This window comes from Camelus bactrianus, chromosome 1, assembly GCF_048773025.1.
Source record: "Camelus bactrianus isolate YW-2024 breed Bactrian camel chromosome 1, ASM4877302v1, whole genome shotgun sequence".
NCBI lineage: Eukaryota > Metazoa > Chordata > Mammalia > Artiodactyla > Camelidae > Camelus > Camelus bactrianus.
In genome coordinates, this window is record NC_133539.1 from 8537734 (window position 1) to 8557422 (window position 19689).

Below are 19689 nucleotides of genomic sequence, written 5' to 3' on the forward strand. Positions count from 1 at the left end.
ACCTGATACTAAGCACTTGTTATCAGTTGACTCATTTAAACCTTGTAGCATCCCTGGCAGTTTCCTTCTCATTCCTCTCCAGTTCTTGTACTAGCCTTTTCTTTGATTTAAAGATGAGAAAACAGACACCCAACGACAGCGGGGCTGAACCAGGATTCAGACCCAAGCAGCCAGGCTCCCAGGCTGAGCTCTGCTCACCCAGCTGTGCTTGCCTCCAGCTCTAGTTTCTGATCTCAGTTTCGCTGTTTGTTGGAAGCTGACACTCTTGTGGTCCTTGGCAACAGCTTTTTATTTGCATCATAACAGTGACCCGTGTCTTAGGAGAAGTCACACTGAGAGGACTCTGGGTAACTGCGTCAAGACATCGTGGCCATTTAAAGACAGAAGCAGCCCGTGTCTTGAGTGAGTAAGAAATGGAAAATTGTACTCGCTGTTTTAGGTCATTTCTCTACGTCGGAGGAGAGGGGTGGTACAAAACCTGTTATCGTGGGAGACGTCTGAGCCAGGAAGGCTGCTCAAATGCAAAGGAGGACAGCGTGGCATTAAATGCTGCTCCTGAGTCTAGACCAGGCAACTCAGCTGTGCAGGGCGGGGTGTGGGGGACTCACGAGGCCCCCAAGTCCACCTCCTACCCACGTTCCTCCTTGGCCTGTTTGTCCAGGCAGCCTTTCTGAAAGGCTCTGCATTTAATTCTCAAGCTTGACACTTCCACATTTAATCCCAAGCCCAGGAGCTGAGGGGAAGCGAGAGGGAACCGTTGAAAGCTGGCTGTCCCTGCGGCTCCCTTCTGTCCGCGTTAGTTTCACTTTCCCTCTAACCCTGAATTGACGTTCTGCTGAGACTTGAAACCTGTAAGCCACTCTGAAGTTGTCCCTGCAGTTTTGCCCACGTCTTTATAGATTTATGAGTGGCTTATAGAGGGTACAGCACTGTTCTTCAGAGTGTGTGACGGGTGTTTAGAGCAGCGCTGGCTGTCGGGTCAGATGAGGTTGTGGGTAAAATGCAAGATCCCCTGGCCTCCCCACCCCCACCCCCCAAAATGAATCAGCACGACAGAGTTGGGAGAGGCTGGGAGTACGTCTGCTCCAAATGAAGACCTTCAGAGGATCCTTGGCACAAGGTAGTTTGCAAATCATCCCTTGACAGGTTTGCTGGTTCATGGAAATAAACTTCTCTGCTAACAATTATTAAATGAGTTTCTCAAGTACTGCTGAGATGGGTCAACGTCAAGGCCATGCGCATTGATGACTAGCTGCTCCCACGAGCAGGGTCCAAGCTCATCAGATGAAATTCACATATGTCAAGGACAGGACAGAATCTCTCACTGGCCTTCTCTAGTTGTACCCCAAACTGCTGGAGATGGGGTTTTTGAGCGAGTATTCAGATAATCATTCTTTTCCCCTTTCACAGACTTTGACTCATAGACACTTGCTTAAAACCTTTCGAAATAGTCTTTAATACTAATCTGGGCTTTCCAAACTTTTAAAGAAATCACCGTGCTTACAAAACCTTAAATATTTGTAAATCTTTGCAGACCATATGGGTAAATTTTGATAGCACAAACTAAAACAATACTGACGCTGTGGGAAATTTCCATCAAGATTATTAGTTCTCCTCTATGGAATGGAGTGATTAAAAACATGAATCGAAGTGTTGTTTATTTTATTCATTTAGGAGAAAGAAATACAGCCTCCCTAAATGTCTGGTATTTTAATGGGAAGAATATGTATTTTGAGAATTAAAAAAAAAAAACCTTAAAATTTATGTTTCAGAGTTATTTTACACACGTGGAGGAAGAGATTTGCATTGCAACTACAGGGTAAATTAAGAATAATATTAGCAATGCTGTTTTGGTTTTCCCGATACGGTTCATTTGTGAATCTTTCTTTAATTTAGTGTTGTAAATTCCATCCTGGATTAACCGGTCCTACAACATCTGGAGACTTATGATTTCAAACACAGTCACATGCACGGTGGTTAAACTGGAGAAAGGGTTTAGAGAACCCAGTATTGCTCGAAGCAAGGGTTACTATATACTGCAGGGACTATACTTACAATAAAAATATACTCATTTATTCCCAATTCAAATTGAACTGGCCATACTTTTTATTTTTCTCTTCTTATTTGCTCAATTTGTCAAGCCCACTCACTGGTAAAAGGAAACAGTAGCATTTTAAGGAAACCAGTTTGTTTGCTGACGTGCTCTGGGTCGCCACCCTCTGCCATCATCCGATGCTGTTGCCCTCCCGGCCGTTCCTGGGAGTGTGGCCTTCTCAGGTATTCCAGCTTGTCGGTCCTTCTGAGAAGATCTAGGTTATAGCAGTTGCAGGTCAGCCTGTGTCTCCAAGGTTGTCCACTGAGAATCTCCCCTCTTTATACCATTAGAGCTTCTGCACGCAGAGGCTTACAGGCTGACCCCCAGCCTCGATATACTTACATACACCTGCAGATGTACACAGTCATTCTCCCACCTCATTTCATAGATAATGTATTTACTTATTACTTATCCACTCCACAGGGGGTAATACACCGCCCGTCCAAGGGATCATGTCGTATATATATAGTCACTTTACGATGTTGTGTCAGCGTCTGGTGTACAGCATCATGTGTCAGTCATACATGTACATTTGTGTACTCCTTTCTTATATTGTCTCATTTAATCCTATATCAGCCGTTTGAGGATGATACCATTTTCTTTATATTTTTTGAATCAGACAATTAAGACTTTGAATTGTTGAATAACCTGCCCATAGTTCGTAAATTCAAACCGAACGCTTACCCCAAAGCCCAAGCTTCCACCCCTTCCACGCGGCCTCTCTGTTCCATTCTCCCCAGGAGCCCTCCTGATTCGGCATCTCCCATAAATCAAAAAGGGATCATCAGGTCTTAGTATGAAATGAGGAGCTGCCCTGGGCACTGGGGCAGGCTGTCTCGGTGAGCTCTACTAGCCTGGGGTAAGTTACTGACTCTCCCTGAGACTCAGTTTTCCCAATCTTTAAAATGGGATACAGATCGTGCTTTCATAAGTTTACTGAGATGATGAAATGAAGAAGGACTCAAAAGAGAGACTCGAAAAAAACACAGAAGACCATGGGGATGGGGGAGGGAGCTTCATTGTCCCAGGGACCTGGGATGAAGGGGTGTTAAACCCAAGCCTGGCTACTCAGCGTGAGGGGTCTGGAAGCTGAGGCTGTGAAGCTTTGCATGAGGAGCTGTGAGAGTTTGAGGGGAACATGCATGGCCCCCGGATTATATACAGAATCTGTGTGCGCCACCGCCTTTGTGGCTTTTAACTCATCGTGGGAAGAGGAAGGTCAAGGCTCAAAATTCCTAGGAATTTCTGAGAATTACTTGAAAATCTCTGGTTCGTGACTAAGAAATATTTATGTTCTTCATAGAATATACAGTTGCTTTTCTGGGCTTCCCTTGGGGAAAAAATAGTCCCCATCAATTACTTTTAATTTTTTTTCCTGAAAAACAAAATAAAACAAAACAAAAAACTGAACAAATACTTAAAGGCAAAGATTTCTGAACTTGAACAAAATGTTCAGTTATTTCAAGTCTCTGAGTAACCTTGGTTGGGCCATGCCCCCTTTCTGGGCCTTTCTAGCCCATCTTTGGGGGAAATGGATTAAGTAAGGAATTCCATGGACCTGTCAGTCATCTGCTTTGTGCCTTGCCCTGTGCTGGGTGCCCATCCAAGGAACAGCCAAGGCCGCCCCATTACAGTGGGGGTGGGAGGAGGAGAGTGTGGGGACAGGAATCTCGTAACCCAGGACACATTAGCAGTGTTGCATCAGATGGCCCACGCGAGGTGAGGAAAATAATGCCAGGCAGCGGAAGAGAGCGTGGTGGGGACAGCCAGGAGGCAACACCAGACATATCACAGAAGGCTTCTCAGAGGAGGTGATGGTTGGGCAGATATTTGCATACAGTGAAGGAACCTGGCAAGATGCATGCCATAGGTGGCCCTATAGTGTCCCCTTAATAGGATGCTAGGGAAGGCAGTCAAGGCGGGGAGGAATGTGGATTTTGTTGGAAAATGTGGATGCAACAGGAAGACGCCTCTACTGGGTCCTTGTCCTCAGCTTACAAACACCTTCCACAGCCTCCATGTTCTACGTTGTGCACATGTGTGTGCGTGTGTGTGTGCGTGTGCGTGTGTGTACTGGATTCTTTTATGAGATGACCATTCAGGGGTAGCCATAGAAAGAGACTGAGGAGAGCCTCAGGAAAACAAAACAGAACGAACAAAACAAAGTTTATCACGTCCCCAGGGACAGAAGGCTCAGCGCATCAAGGAAGGCCACATGGGGATGACTCTAGGGGGCTCAGGCTGCAGAAGACAGGAGTGGGGGATGGGCAGAGCTTAAGGAACAGCCTTTACTGGGGTTTCCTCTGTTACAAAGATGTTTTTTTCGGGTGAATAGTGAGAATCCATGTGCCCTGCCACACGGCCGTCTGACCCCGCTGGCGTTTTGTGTGCGCGGGGACCTGGCCCGCGACGTGCGGCAGGAACGGGTACTTTCCCAGGGGTTCGCTGCACTTGCTGCAGCAGCCTTCACTCTAGGGTGTGTTCAGGATCATTCCCTGTCCGGGCGATAACGCTGGGGGCCCCATACAGACTGCAGAAGGGCTGCCATCAGAGGGGGGTTCTCTCAGAGTCCATTGCTTTATGCCTTTGTAAAAGTCTACACGGAGCGCCCGGAGATGAAGCGTTCAGGACAGATGACAAAATGGACTATTTCTCCATGTGTAAAGGCATCTCTTCGGTGTGGGGGCGCCCCCGGCATCGTCTAGAATGCCCGTTTTGATGTGCATTTGCTAACAGGCTGTAAGTTACAGTGCTGACCACGGGCACAGAACAGCAAAACAGCCAGACTCATCGAGGCAAAGTGACCGAATCACTCGTCATATTTTTCTTGTTCTGGCTCTATTTTATACTGAATTCTCTAGAGTACAGAGTGTAATAAAAATACCAAACTATTGATAGGAAGGGTGGGAGAAGGTGAGGTTAATTCACACTAACTGATGTAATAATTCTACCTAATAAAACTGAAACAGGAGGGAAAAATATTCACACTGAGACCAATAAGGTTACTCATGGGAATCCAAGCAAAGTTGCACCATGATTCATCACGACCAGGCTGGCGAAATTGTCTTTTTTCCTGACCTCAGTGACCTTGAGTTGGGTTTTTCTTCTAAATCGAATTTATTTTATTTTTTTCATCCAGAGAATGTAGTTTCAGTGAAGTTTGAAAGTGATCTAAGGAGCAAGAATAAACCTGGCAAAGGTGACTCGGAGGTGGCACTGATTCTTCATTTGATACGGGCGTAAGAACTGAGATCATATCATGATGCTGGTCTTGTCGAGGGCACCTCCATGCTTTCCCATTTCTCCTCCATCTGCATCTAACCCTCATCACTGCCCCCATCCCATTCTCCCAAATTAGCTGCTCTGACAACAGGAGTGTGTGAGTTTCCATGTGTTTTCTATACTTATATAATTCAATTATAAAATTATATAACTCCGTATACAGGAGGGTGCGTCAATCATGGCACCAGCCACATTTGGGGCCAGGTAATTCTTTGTTGGCTGTCTGGTCCATTGTGAGATGTTGAACAGCATCCCTGGCCTCTATCCCCTGGATGCCAGTAGCATTCTCCCTCCATATTGGACAACCAAGAAACATCTCCAGGCATTGCCAAATGTCCCACAGTGAGCAGAGTTACTCGGTTGGAAACCACTGACATGAAGGCTAGTTTTACAACTTACTTCTTCACAAAAGGAATTATTTTGTACACTTTCCTACATCTTGCTGTTCCCAATCAAAAATCGACACATTTCCCAGAAGTCAATGGTATAATACTGTTTAATTATTTCTAATGGTTGCTTAATATTCTGTGGGTACATACAGCATCGTTCCGTAGGCTCATTCCACCATCACTGGATATGAATGTGGTTTCCAGTTCTTGGCCTCCTGGAACAAACGCTTCAGTGAGCACTAACATGTGCTTTTACAGAGTCCCAGAAATGGAATTGTGGCACATATATTTTGAATTGTAATAGATACTGCGAGATTGCTTGATGATGGCATTTGGAGAAAACTTTAAAAACTATGGACTGCATAAGACTGATTTGATTCTAAACCTTTAATGGATGAGTCTAGATAGAAGTGATTATTTCAGTGATTATTTTTAGCATGAAAAGAAATATGGGTAAATTGGAAAATTGCTTTTTTATAGTCCTAAAATTTACAACTCTTTGTTCAGAAGGAAGTTCAGATTACCAGTTATCGGGTCTTTCAAACATCTGTTTGTCAAAGTTTGTGTTGAAGACATCAGTTACAAGAAACACATCATGAAAGAAAACGTGCGTGCCTAGAGGGTTACTTTTTCCAGTCAGAATAGCCCGTGATAAGTATTTCAAGGCCATCAGTGAAAATGGAATAAGGGGACTAGATTTAAGTTGTATTAAGTGATAAAATAATAAGATACACCTAGTGAGTTTCTTCAGCATTAATGGTTACCTGAAACTCTGCAACCAACCTCATTAATCAAGTAGGCAGGGTCTGAGTAATATGTCATTATTAAATGATTGATAAAAGTGTTTCTCTGTTTGATTCTTCGGACATTTTAATATGCTATTTTATTTCCAAGTCAACAGGTCAGGATAGCTTTTATGCAGCAGTATTTCATTTGTTCTACTTTATTTTTTTAAATTTTTTAAAAAAAAATTTCCCCCATTAAAGCATTATCTGGTGAAAGAAAAAAGCTAAACCTGGCTTTTGAATTCCAAGATCTCACTGCTCAATGGCAAGGAAATTAGAAGTTGTTTTCTGGCACGCTTGACAGACTCGGCAAACTGGCATCAGGAGATGTTCTTTCTGATGGGCGTCGTGCTGTGAGCAGGCACTGTTTTCTGTAAGTCTGTACCGCTGGGTCCTTCCCTGTATTTGCTAGGGAGGGATAGGACTAGATTAAAATTAAGCCAAGTGTTTATTTCTTTTTTATTAGGTTAATTTAAACAAATAGACAAGTAATGCATGTATGTTGCAAACTTTAAGTTTTGTGTTGAGCTTCTTGGTTACAGTGTATCACAAGTGATGCACACTGAGCCCCCGGGAGGAGGCGTGTGAGCTCTGGGGACCCGAGTTGGTTGAACTTTGGGCTTTTGCTTGGAGCCTCTTGATATTACAGAAAGGTCTTGTTCCATCAGTTTTGCTTTTGTGATGTCCTTGGACATCTGGGATTCCTCCTTTCTTTTAGACTTAGATCATTTCTTTTAATAAGTAAGATTCTCTCCATGTCACAACGAATTTTGTTGTGTGCCAACCTGCGATGGAGTGATTGCATTTGCTGTATTTTTGTGTGATCTCTAGCAGAATGTTTATAAATAGTTCTGACTTAAAATGACAAGTTATGTCACAAAGTTATGAAACAATTAGGAAAAAGACATTTGAGAAACTATCACCCAATTATTTAGAAGTGGTAACTTTTATCTCTTTGCTACCAATTTCATATGCTTTCTTTTCATAGTACACATACAATTTGAAATGCTGACTTCAAGTGATTTACCTTTTAATAGGTAATACATGCAAATTTTTTTAAAAAAACAACAAAATTGACTAAATGAAATGTATTAATCTCTTTCTCCCTTCTTTACCATGATGACTAATTCCCTTTCAAGGAGACATCTACTATTTCTGGTTTTCTAATTTACTGGAATTTTAGATCATTTACATTGTTTATAACCCGTTTCTATATTAAACAAAACTTTTATGAACATTCTTATGCATATATTGTTTCTCATATGTGTGAGTATTTGGATTGGAAGAAAAGGCTGCCACTCAAAATCTACAGCAAAAACTGACTATCGCTTGCTAAACAACGGAAAAGTCTGCTTGTGGGATACAGTTCTATCAAAACAAAGCAAATCTAATATGATGTAGGGTTTGGGAAGCATTGAGTCTAGGGCTTGATGGACTTTTAGAAGCAAGAGTGTTTAAGGATTGATTGAGCTGTGCAACCTTGGCAATTGGCATGTGCCTTTAAGAAATGCAGTTGCTAAATCGATTGTCACTGGTCAGTTGTGATGGCTTTGAACACAGTGGTACTGGTGACTTGTTTATGTCTTGGGACAGCGGCCAAAGAACAGTCATCATTTTCCTTTCTTGACTTTGGAATATACAAACTTTAAATTGTCATCTTCACGAGAAATTCATGGCAATGGAATTGCTGGGTCAAACAGTAAGTGTGTTCTGTATTTTGATTGATTTCCACAGAGGTTTGCCAATTCACACTGCAGCCGGCAAGGAACGACAGTGTTGATTGTCCCACAGCATGGTATGTCATCAAGTTGTTGACCTTTGTTAACCTGATAGGTGAACTGAAGTATCTTGGAAGTTTTAACTTGTCTGTTTCTTAGTATAAGTGAAGTTGAGAAACTTTGTACGTGATTAAAAGCCATTTTATTTTATTTTCTATACATTTTTACTAACATCTGTCCATTTTCAATAGAGTTTTTTAAAACACTGATTTTAAAGGACTCTATATATTAATTAGCTCTTTACATTTTCTCTATATGTTGTCTTACAATTGTATTTAGGATATTTATTTGGGGAGAGGGGCATATAAAAGCTGTTATATAGTTGAATTTTTTATTGTCTTCTGAGTTTTATACTATAGTTGGAAAGACGTTCATTTTTGAGATTATTATATTTTTCTGTGCTTTGTCTTAGTGCTTTTATGGTATAATTTTCTTTTAATTCTTATTTTTTATTGAAGTGTAGTCGATTAACAATGTTAATTTTAGGTGTACAGCAAAGTGATACATACATACACACATATATATATACACACACACACACATATACGCATACATACGTACGTATATATATATTTCAGATTCTTTTCCATTACAACTCATTACAAGAAATTGAATACAGTCCCCTGTGCTGTACAGCAGGCCTGTGTTTATATTGGTATAAGTATGAGGGAGGATTACACTTTTTCAGGGAGCTACTTCGTTGTCCCAGCACTGTTTGTTGGATAACACATGATTTCTCCATTAATTTGCATTGTCATCTTTGCCCCACACTAAATTTGCATAAATATGTTAATTTGCTTCCGACTTCCCCTCTGATCCATTGACTGGCATGCTGACTTTTCCATTCAGCATGCTACCACATGCATTTTTCTGTTTGCTAATCGGGCTTCTTTCTTATCGTTGTGGTGTTTACATTAAGTGAACATTCTGTAATGCACTCAACAACTCTCTTTCTTGTTGCCCACCATTTAACACTGGGGAAATACATTTACCTCGATTCATTCCAGAAGTAACCAGTTGTGCAAACTATTTGCCATTATCTGGACACTCGGTATATCTGCTGGTGGAGATTTCAAGCATTCAGCATTCTACCTTCTACATCACAGGTGGACATTTTCTCAGCTCAACAAGAGTTAGCCATTTAACGAGTTAGCAAGGAAAGGCTGACAAAAATTCAACAACGAGGTATCAGTCGTGAAATGGAAAAGAAAAATCTGTTGGATCTTTAAAATTTTTGTTTGAATTAGGACATTTAAAACTTAAAGAGAAATATTATACTCTATTCCAAGTGCTGGTTAAAAACAACTGGCTAATATGACTTCATTTTCTTAAGAATATACTTGCACTAAAAGCAATTCTTTTTTTGAGGATGATTCAGAAATATTGGCTGAGCCAGCATGCTGCCAAGTTTGTAAGTGTGAGGGTATGTGTAGAAGTATGTGAGATGTGAATGTGTGTGTGTGTGTGTGTGTGTGTGTATACGTGTGTGTGTTGTGTTCCCTAGAGGGTAACACCAACATGTGTGTGCTTCTGTTGGACGGCACCCTGCGGACCTCACCCAGCTTCAAGACTGAGGAAAGAGCCCAGAGTCAGCGACAGAGACATCAATGGTTTAATGGATGGGGGAGCTTATATGTCGGAAGCAAGGTCCTAGTTCAACACCCCACTGTGTGCAGTGGGTGGTGGGCAGGGCATGGCGGCAGGCTTCGGTCCAGAGGGCAGGGGGAGGCTCCCACCTACTGCAGGGAGAAGTGACACCAGGCTAGCTCCTTGGTTACCAGGAAAACCAGCAGAAGGGCATGCCCCCCACCACCCCTTTGATTAGAACAATCCCTAGCTGGGGCCTAGGGCTAGTTTGTAGGAAGGCCAGCCAGGGGAGTAAGTGTGGTGAAGCAGGCACTGTCCAGCAGAGGATGAACAGAGAGGAAGAGAACAGCCGTTTTGAGTGGCCTGACCACACAGCTCCCGAGGGCTGGTTTAATTTTTATTTGTCGTACGAGAGATTCTACCGCTTTATATTAAGAGAGAAGAGTGTTATTAGCTATTCCTTTCCATGGCCACTGAAATAAGGTTCCAGCTCAGAAACAAATTCCTTTTCCCTGGACCTAAGTTTGTTTCAGTGGTTAGGGGTGGGCACACCTGGAAGCAGGCAGCGTAAGCCACTTCACCTCTCTCTGCATATACCTGATAGGAAAGCTTCCCTATAGGCATTTAGTAGTTTCTCAGATTTATTTTAAGACACAGTGGTCAACACGTTTGTCAAGGAATATTTGATACTCAAGTGAAATTAAGTTTCCTTTTATGCCCCCAAATCCTCACTGCCTGTAATGCATGAATCTTCTTCCTCTGGGATAGATTGGAGTTAGTGGCCGCAGGTATTTGAAATTACTCACCCAAGGACTATGGCAAGTCATGGGTCAGTAAGATAAGAAAAGAAGTGATGGGTCAGGAAGATAAACATCAGCATTCTAATGAGGTCTCATGCTGCGTGAAGTAATGGTTATGAATCGCAGCATGGACTCAGTAGACTCCAGGAAGTACAATTGCATATGACTGTTTTAAATTACTTCTCATCCTAGAATTTAAAGAAAAAAAAAGAAAATAAAAAATAATGACTTTTTCTGCTTCAAGTCAGTATCTTCATTCTGGCTAAATTCAGAAAAAAATGCATTGCCTCTTTACTCCGGTGAGTATGCCGTCTCCTCCTTCCAAAGGGCAGATAGATGGAGGAGAGCCGTGAGGAGCGTGGAGGTCCAGCAGGCACTTGGAGACTCCACGTGGGAGCGTTTTAGTCATCACGGCCAGTCTCTTTATGATACAAGGTCACCATTTCTAGCATAGTCAATGATATCTCAGACTGGAGCATCTCCTTAAATTTCATGAGTTGTGATGTCAGTAAAACTCATTCCAGGGAACTAAAATGTAATGGTGATCAAATAAGGGAAGTCTTCACTGTGTTTTGTTTTGTTTTTGGGAAAGAGGAGAGTACAAAGCAGAAGGTTAGTTGAGCCGTCTGAAAACCCAGCACTTTGCTCCGTCACAGACAAGATCCCAACTGGCCTAAGATCTTTAGGATCCAACCTCTGAGTCTGGGATATGAAGTCAGATTGCGTCCGGAGCTGCCTTCTGGGACTAGGTTAACAAAGTCTAGGTGGGAGCTTGTTCTCCTGAGGGGCTCTGGGATAAACAGTAGGTTCCCCATAAAGAGTCGGGATCATTCAGGAGCCAGGCTGAGCCAGTTCTCCGTGGCAACACTTTCCTAGCGTTTTCTATAAATGCCAATTCTCAGCCTCACCTCCAGAGCCCGACTCAGTAATTCTGGGGTGAGGTTTGGTAATATCTATTTTAACAAGTGCCCCGGGTGACTCCAGGTGAGGCTAAAGTTCTGTTGCTCTTTAGCGTGAATGTGATCACACTACAGCAGTATGAAAAATGACCCAGTTCGCGACAATAAGTGGTTCATTTGCAGGTGGTGGTGTGAGTTTTGTCAATTTCACACATTACAGATTTACACATCCATTCACGTCTATGTGCAAGCAAATAACAAAAGGCCTAACTCTGTGAGGGGGAATTTATTTGGTATGATACATTTAGGAAAAAAAAATCAAGTTCTTGAGGTTTGATAAGAGTCTGTTTAAAATTCCTAGTTTTCCTAGAGAAACTGGAGGGGGCCACTGAATGGTCCACCTTAAGACCAAAAAAGGGCAAAAGTACAGAACAAAGGGCAAACAATGATTTCATTAGACAAATGAAATGGGAAAACGCAGTGAAATTCTATCCATCCCTCAGGACTGACTCCATTTAGAGGTCAGAAGAGCAGCCCGGAGTGATCTCACACTCATGGGCTCTGTAACCATCCCTCCCGAGCAACTGTAGAAGGGTTATGGCTAAGGATGGAAGAATCATCACATAAAGTTTTGAGCTCAACTACCCTTCTGTTGAGTACTAAGAAATAAAATAGATAATCAATCCAGATGGTCCGTCCCCTGGTGAGTAGTGAACAGCTGGTAGCTAAGTAGGTGAGTGCAATCAGCAGTGAAAACCAAATAGGAGCGTCAGTAATGAGTCTCAGTTCAGTTTTAGGGACTGACTGTTAAGCACATTAGGTGATGTCAAAGGTGTCCTGTGATGAAGAAGATGTCGGACGGAACTGGCTCAGGAAATTTCCAAATGCACTAAAAAAGGATTCCTTCCATTTTCTTCATGGCCCATTGCAGTTCACAGGGATTTTCCACATTGAAACAGGCTTCATGGTATCCAGGTGACTGATGAGGAAACCGAGCCTCGTCGAGATGAAATGACATCCAGCTTTTTGCTGTCAGAGCCTCTCATTCAGCACTAACTCAGCCTCTTACTCAGGCTCAGCTTCAGTTTATGGAGGACCAGCTTTAAGGAAGGACAATGTTGGGTTTCAAGGCACGTGAATGACCTCTGATAGTAAAGATGGTTGCGAGGATCCCTTTCCGTGCCTTAATTATTCTTTAGTCTTCAGTAAGTCTGTGATGAATTCAGTAGAAAGACTTCGAAAATTACCTAAAATTTTAATCATTAAAATCGTCACACTCATCTACAAAACAGAAACAGACTTGCAGACATAGTAAACAATCTATGGTTATTGGGGGAAGGTGGGTGGGAAGGGATAAATTTGGGACATTATGCTGTACACCAGACATTGGCACATTGTAACTGACTATGCTTCAATTAAAAAATAATTTTAAAAATTTAAAAAAATTGTCACAGCAATAAATGAGACAAGTATCTGTGAAACTGAGCATTCTTTTAAAGCAGGGAGCTCCTCACTGTGTGAATTCACTTCACAGCATGGTCACATGCAACTGATGTAACAGAATCCTACCAACAAACCGTTGTTCAACGCACAGCAGATTGCTAATTACACAGGGAGACACACTCTTTCAACAAGAATGGCACATTTTAACTGCCTTTTAGTGAGATGCTTTGTCTTTTCTTTTCCCCCTCCCACCTACATCCCATCAGCATTTACCCCAGAGCTGACGGAGTTTGTAATAGGTTCGTAATAGAAACATTTATGTATTAATAATAATAATGATGATAAATTCTGTTTTGCAGGTGCTTTCCCCTACATTTTGTCTCCATATCAACTCTGGGAGATATCCAGGGCAAGTGTTAGTATCTCTGCTCTATTGGTGAGGAAACCAAAGCACGGTGAACTTGGGAGATTTTTCCCAAGTTTCAGGGGTCAGTCAGAACTCAAGCTCTGCTTTGCTTTATCTGACCACATCCTATTCTGCATTTAATAAACGGAAGCTGTGCTATAACATAAAACACTCAGTGCTAGGCAAGAAGACGTGGTCACTTGTGTGGGGCTTCTGTCCCTGCTAGCTGTGTGTTCTTGACCTCATGATACCCACTTTCCTTGTCTTTAAAATGACAAAAATAGCAGCTATTCTATTAAAATTTTGGTGAAGATCTATGGAGATAATGCATGAGGAATTACTTTGAAATTTGTACAGTTTGTTCTTTACCTAGAGTCTTCGAGTGGACTTACACAGGATTATCAGACCTTTAACTTTACGCAAAATTTGGTGTTTGTTTATATATAATGCGGTTTGGGGCGGGGGGTGAGTGCTAAAAATGTTATAAGAATTTCAGAGATTTCTGTGATTAAAAAAAGGGTAAGTATTGCCACAAAACATTATGCGAAGCACTAGAGTTATGCACACATTATGTCGTTTATGGTTTTATAGTGTATTTCTTCTAGAAAAAGTTGGAAATACAGAAAAGCTCAAAGACAAAAATAAGTTATCTAAAACATACCTCGTAGAGAGAACCCGTATACCCATGTGACAATTTTGGTAGACATTATCTTTCAGTTCTTTTCTTTAATATAAATAAAAAATTTTAAAATGTTTTGGGGGCAGTATACACACACACACACACACACACACACACGTAGTTTATGTGCACATTTGCAGTAAATATTTACAGGTTTGGGATCATTCTAAATATGTGAACATAATTTACATGATATTTAATGCCTGGCGTGAACTCTCTTTTTGGCTTTCTTTATAGTTCTTATACTTAATACTGTCTACTTTCAGTTGTTTTTATTTCTGCAATTTTTTTTTTACTGTTTTATAATAAATACGCTCCTACATATAATTATGCTATATATTCACAAATTCTATATATTTTCTAAAATCAACAGGTATGCTTATTTTTCAATTAGATGTTCAATTATTAAGTATTTAATTCTTCCAGATATATTTAACATTTCACTGCCATGTTTTCAAAAATCTAAATGCGATTTAAAAAAATTAATTGTGTCTATGAATTATTTTTGGGGGGGTGGAACTTTTCCTTGTTTTTGCCTTTATCCTGGAATGTGGCTTCTCTCTTCTTTATTCAGGGCTTTTTTTATATCCCTCAGTTAAGTTTTGATATTTTCTTTACAACTGCTAATAACCTGCCTCTTTCTTTACAATCTTTATAGATTGTCATTTGTCTTTAAAAAAAAAATTTTGCATTGCTGTAACTTTCAGATCAATTTTTTTAAAAATAGTGGCTATAGCAGGTAGCACATCTTTTTCAAACATTAACGTGGGTGTTTCCATTTTCAGCGTTAATGATGGTTGGCTAAATGTGAGTAATAGTGGTCTTTAATATGGTGAGGAATATTGATGTCTACTCCCGGTTTATTAAAAGACTTTGTGAAAATCAATACTAGTTGTCAATATTATCAAAGACATTTTGGACCTTAAAGGGTTAATATCCCTGTGACTTCCCTTTTGCCTAATGCGGTGAGTTGTTTGGGGATTTCTGTAGTAAATCGTTCTTGCATTCTTAGAATAAATCCTTCTTGATCTCTAGTGATTCTGTTTTAAATTCTACTAATAATTTGCCTTAAGTTGTTAAAATACTTATGTCAATATTTATGAAACTATCAACGTAAAAAGTGAAGCATAATTTACTCGCTGGCTTCTATGTAAAATGAGGATGTAAATAATCTTTTGTTCTCATATTATATTCAGACTCACTACCCAGTTTTTGTTCATGTCATCTGTGATTTTAGAGTTGGCTATTATTTTTAATGAGTTTTATCATATTGTTACAAGGTTTTTCTCTCATTAAGCTGAAGTATATCCTCCACAAATATGTTCTGGGACAGTTGTCTGCTTTCTCAACGCATCACTCAGGTACCTTACATATGAGTGACAACTTGGGGACCATAGGATTCTTGGATAACACCTTTTTCCTTCAAAACTTGATGGATGAGCTTTCATTGCATGATGGCCTTTGATGCTACTGGGGAAAATACAAAGAAGGAAGGAGAATGGCTGGTAGCCAGCCGCGTGGACCCCTTAGCTTTTCATCTGTCAGGTGAGAAGGATAAACTAAGTGAACCCTAATGCCTCATTTGTCACAGAAAAAAATACATTTGCGATATGACTGTAAACAAACAGTGGATAACAGATATCTAAGTGGGCAAGTATTAAGAGCAGTTAAGAATAACCATGATGACAGTGAAAGTTAACATTTTCCAAGCATGTAGCACGTGCCAGGTTTACTGGATCCTTGAATTCTCACAACCACACTGTGATTGTGGCCATAGTTTCTCCATCATACAGATGAGGAGACTAAGGTTCGAGAGGCAGGTCTTTATCCAACTCACATAACTAGCTCCTGGCAGAGCCCGGTTTCAAACCGTGGTCCTTTGGGAGCCTCCATCCGTGTGCGCAGTTGCTCTGCTTTGCTGCCCCCACTGACGTTGAGCAATCTGGGCTAGAGGGCGTGGGTAACTAGCTCTTAGGGTAGAAACCAACAGTTGGCATGAGAATGTTTAAGAGCAAAGCACAATGATCCCTTAAAGAAGGAAGACTCGGAATTACGGGGTTCAGTGAATTTGAACTAAAGGACAACTGAGGGTGGGTGGGTAGTGTTGGGGGAGGAGCTGGAGAAGGGAAGACAAACAGCCTCGCTGCTGTTCTTCACCCACAGGACACAGGCAGTGAGACAGAGCCCTGGTCACGTGTCTACCTCCACTTTGGATCTACATGGATTATGTGAATGTCAACATGATTTAGAATTTTATCCAAGTTTTCACAATGGCCATCCTCCACAGAGTGAGTTGTATGAAAACGTTTCACTGGGACTTGATGCTTTTTTATGTCTATGATAGAAGACGGAGAATAACCCCAGTCACTCCCTCCCTCCGAGTGTCCCCTACAGGCAATGAGGGATGGATGCTACAGGCAGGAGTCAGAGTCACCGTCATGGTTTCTAAGAGTCTTAAGCTCTCCATCTGCAAATAACCATAAATTACATGTTAAATTCAATGTCCTCTATTACAGAAGAAAGGAATTCACTGTAAAGACAAGAGAGGAAGATATTCTTTTCTTACAGGCATAGAGCTCCCTTCTTCGATCTTCCTTCACTCATACTTTGGTTTAGTCTAGAGTTTTCCCTTGTAAAACCTTCTTATTTCTCAGCTCTAAGGCCCTCCTTAGTGGGCACATCCAGTTATTAAACAGGGAACATATATACTCCCCATTGTAGAAGAAAGTAGTAAGATTGAGTATAATCAGCACTGGCTTCAAATAGCCTCCTTAATTGGATTAATCAAATCAAGGAAGCTGCAACCTTTCGCTACTCTGTTTTAGAAACATGACGTTCCAAGAGGTGGCCAGGGGTCAAGGAGTGCTCAGACCCTGAAGGGAGACCTGCTGTTACTTTTTGGGTCCATGGTCATAGGATTTGTCCCCTTATTTTGTTTGCTATTTTCACATTTCTAAGTTCACCACATTTTTGACACAAAACTGGGACTTATATTTAAATCGTGAAGACCTTAGTTTAAAGGCCATAGGAAAAAGTATCTTTTTATTTATTTATGTTTTGCATATTTAATGTTACAAACATGTAGAGGAAAATTAGAGAAAGACTCCCTGGTTGATTTTGTTATTAGTGGGATAGGACCAGGACCATGAGAGGCCACGTTGGATTGGGTATAACGTTGCCGGAATGTACACAAGATTCAATCCTCCATGTAGCTTACCCATTTCATGTGATACTGAACTATTCTATCACTGATGTGGAGACAAAGGTACTGTTAATATAACAGAGTTCAGGCTACTGAGGTTTCCTCCCCAGTTTTTGGTGAATTTCCAAAGGAAGCACAGCCCACACTCCCATTCCCTGATGGGAGAGACTTCCGTTCTGAACGGGACCTCAGTCTTTTCCACGTGGTCTGGGTTACACCTTTGTCTTGTGCCCTTGGAAAGGCTCGTTCGCCAGAAAGTCAAAGAAAGGAAATTTTATTTCCTTTTGGGCATGTCAGCTCCTCAATTCTGAAGTAGTTAGGGCACTGTTAAATAGAATTGAGTGTGAATTTCTAAATGGACACACAGGATGCATTTCCAGCTCAAAGTAGGATAACAGGGTGTGAGCATGTGAGGACGAGAACACATGGCTTTTGTCATGGGCTGCACTGTGTTCCCCCAAAGGACGCCGAAGTGCTAACCCGCAGCCCCGATGGCCATGACTCTACTTGGCAATAAGGTCCTTGCAGACGATCATTAGGATGAGGTCATTAGGGTGGGTCCTAATCCAATACAGCTGATGTCCTTATAAAAAAGGGGGACATTTGGACACAGAGACTGAAAACAATGTGAAGACACAGGAGGAACGCCATCTACACGCCAAGGGATGCCTGAAACTACCAGAAACTAGGAGAGAGGTCTGGAACAGATTCCCCCTGACAGCCCTCAGAGGGAACCATGCTGCTGACACCTCGACCTCAGACTTCTGGCCTCCAGATCTGGGAGAAAGTACATTTCTGTTCTTGAAGCCACTCAGTGCACTGTGTTTGTCACAGCAGCCCCAGCAAAGCAGGACAGCTGCTCTATTCCCAGTTCAGCCATTTGGGTTAAAACCCTTAAAAATGGTAGTTATCAGTAAGTTTTCAAGCCAGATGATCGAGGCACTGGGTCAACAGTCACTCGCGGGGAATAGGGTTGGTCTGTGAAGATTCTGCAGGCAAGTTCTTCTAGTGGTGAAAATGTCCTTACAGCTGCTTGTGGAAATGTGATGGAGATTGGTGAACCCAGGTTTGGTTTCTCTTCTTTTCATCTTTTCTGACACTTCATTCTCTTATAGACTGTGGTTTCCCCTATGTGCCTAATTATGAAATTAACCAGCACCCCCGCTGCCCCACAAGCACATGACGTAACTGCCGTCCCTGTCTCTAATTTTCCAATAGTGTGCATTAGACTCAGTATGCATTAGACTCACCAAAGAATTTTACCTTGTGGCCTACTGAACAAAAGAATAAGATGCTATGTTTAATTATGCTCTGTCTAGACAGGTTTCTGTCTCAAAATAATTTCACTGAAGCTTATGGAAATGTCTGCTTTGTTAGGCAGATGGGTTCCAACCAGCACCGCTCCCGCCATGAGAGAGATTTCCAAGCCTGGATTTCACAATCGACATGTGTGCTCACAGGAACTGGAGGGGAAGTCACCCAGCCTCTCTGGTGGTTTGCTGAAGTCCTGGCTATTTTCCACAGGAGCTAATCAAACATCGGAAATTAAAGGGAAGGATGAAAGAAGGAACAAATGGAAGAAGAAGGGAGAGGAGGGAGGGAGAGGGGGAGAGAGAACAGGGAACATCTGAAAGGGAGAGAAGGTGGAGGGGGGTAAAGAGAGAAAGAGAAGACAGCCAAGAGTGAAATTCCAGAGGCCACTCCGCAGCTTTCTTTCACGTGTGTAATAAAGCCGTGATATCTATCTTAGACCACACGCAACCCATTCTCTTTACCGTGAGACTAGGATTATACACCACTGTGGATATTTCAGTTTTAAAAGTGCGTTGAGACCTGATATGATACCACATTAAACACATCTCCTATTGATTCTTTCTAACCTTGCAAAACGAGCTGCGCGGTTAAGTACCTTTTACTCCAGCCTGGCTGATGGGACCACAGATGTTAACTGCCGGGCTGAATTTCCTCGGAGGTCAGCAGACGGGGCCAGAGGGAGGTGACCCGGGGAACATCTTCTGGTCAGGGGACTATTTATCCTTGCAGCCCTCAAATCCAGTTTGAGGATGCATGTCTGGACAAGTCTGAATCATGGAGAAATTAAATCAAGCCTCACGACCTCCCTACCCACTGTTTAACCAGTCACACGGATGTGTGTGGCTTCTGAAAATCTGGAGTCTGTTATACAAGGAGAACATAATTCATGGTTTGGAAAGCTAAAGTTTCTTGTTCTCAAAGCTGATTTTCTCTAAGTTATGGCTTTGCTTCAAGTTATAAAAAAATTAAAATAACACTGTGATTTCTTCTACTCATCTGGACTGTCTGCTTTAACACCTTTGCCCTTGGG

General features: G+C 41.7%; 1 long non-coding RNA gene across 3 annotated transcripts; it reads left to right on the top strand.

Moving 5' to 3' along the window:
* The first annotated feature begins 320 nt into the window (after positions 1 to 320).
* On the top strand, positions 321 to 19650 carry LOC123617325 (uncharacterized). 3 transcript variants are annotated; one of them, XR_012504518.1, is made up of 5 exons: positions 321 to 402; positions 8286 to 8346; positions 13418 to 15688; positions 16307 to 16431; positions 18723 to 19650. It is a non-coding gene; the product is annotated as an uncharacterized LOC123617325 (long non-coding RNA). The 3 variants fall into 3 exon arrangements; XR_012504534.1 differs by having other exon boundaries at positions 15505 to 15688; XR_006725426.2 differs by lacking the exons at positions 321 to 402; positions 8286 to 8346 and having other exon boundaries at positions 12710 to 15688.
* The last annotated feature ends 39 nt before the right edge of the window (positions 19651 to 19689 follow it).